Here is a 1,486-nt window from a genome sequence, read left to right as displayed (position 1 = left end):
AGATAGATAGATAAATAGATAGATAGATAGATAGATAGATAGATAGATAGATAGATAGATAGATAGATGTTGATATATACGTATATAAACAAACAGATTGTAAGACAGACGGGTAGAGAGACAGAGATAGGGGTGAGAGAAACCTATAAAGATAACCGAAATAGTAATCTAAATTACGAAACGTGAAATATATTGCTAGAGTAGCTCGTTCGCTCGCGCACACATACACATACACGCTTGTATATAATTACGCAATTTCGCACGCATACTCAAATAATACATGTATACAAACACAAACCCTTTCAGTGTTAAAAAGCATTTTTGTTTTTAAAGATACAAAGAAAGAAAAAGAAAAATACACGGCAAAATTATAGAAAATAATAACTTACCAAACGTTTATATTGTATATATTTAAAATATTTTATATAGTTTTTTTTTCCTGTCTGTCCAATATAATATAATATAATAGATAGATAGATAGGTAGATAGATAGATAAATAGATAGATATACCTGTCTCACTTTAAATTGATATGTTGTCTGTTGGTTGCGTGATTGAGTGAAGTGAGTAAAGCAAGCGAGTAGAGATTCTCGGAGGGAATAAAAGAGTTGTTCAAATTCCAGGTAACGATCTACCAAAATTTGGATCCGCACAAGTGGAAAAACAAAAGTAATAATGTACAAACAGCGATACTAAGTAAGAAGCAAAAGTTTTATACATACATATATACACAAATACATATATACATTTGTATATATGTATATATTTATATGTGCATATATATATATATATTTAGCTGATGAGAATTTCTAAGAATTAGACTCGTTTCCAGAATGCAATGTTCTTTCTCTCTCTTTTTCTTGCGTTTTCTATTTTTGTATGTTTATTCGTTCTTATTCGTTCTTTCCTGCTTTCTTTTTCTCTTTCGCTTTCTCTTTCTCCTCTTTCTCTTTCTCTTTCTTATTTTTTGCCTTTTATTGTTGATGTTGGTGGTATTTTCTTTTTATTTAAGTATTTTGTTTTGTTTTATTTTGTGTGTTAATATATAAATATATATATGTATATATATGTGTGTGGATTAGGAGAGGAAGAAAAAAAATAACTTACTTTAAATAACTTTTTATTTCCTTCGAATTATATTTTGAAATAAGACGAAGAAAAACACAGACAAATGAAAGTCTAATAATAATAATAATAATAATAATAATGATAATAATAATAATAATAATAATAATGATAGAACAATAACAATAATAATTCGTCCTACCACCTACGACAGAATGTTCTCGGAGAAGATAAGACGCAACTTTGGTAAAGTCTAACAGTGCCAAAGCCAATGCTAAGGATGGTGTTAGTGGTGGTGGTGGTGGTGGTGGGGAATGATGCTACTGAAAGTACTCATAGTTGCTATTGTGGTGGAGACGGTGGTAGTGATGATGGTGGTGGTGGCGGTGGTGGCGGCGGCTGCGGCGGCGGTGGTGGTGGTG

General features: G+C 31.0%; 1 protein-coding gene across 7 annotated transcripts in view; it reads right to left on the bottom strand.

Annotated features, from left to right (window-relative positions):
- Positions 1-1,404, bottom strand: part of LOC106878963 (major egg antigen) — a 62,312-nt gene extending 60,908 nt beyond the window's left edge. The window contains exon 1 of one of the 7 annotated variants that reach the window (XM_052971748.1): positions 1,107-1,404. The gene's annotated coding sequence lies outside the window, so the exon portion shown is untranslated. Of the gene's footprint in view, positions 1-389; positions 1,084-1,106 lie in introns of those variants that run through there. The other 6 variants (XM_052971752.1, XM_052971750.1, XM_052971747.1 and 3 more) reach the window with 6 other exon arrangements.
- Positions 1,405-1,486: the final 82 nt, after the last annotated feature.

This window comes from Octopus bimaculoides, chromosome 11, assembly GCF_001194135.2.
Source record: "Octopus bimaculoides isolate UCB-OBI-ISO-001 chromosome 11, ASM119413v2, whole genome shotgun sequence".
Taxonomy (NCBI): domain Eukaryota; kingdom Metazoa; phylum Mollusca; class Cephalopoda; order Octopoda; family Octopodidae; genus Octopus; species Octopus bimaculoides.
This window is presented reverse-complemented; position numbering and strand designations above follow the sequence as displayed.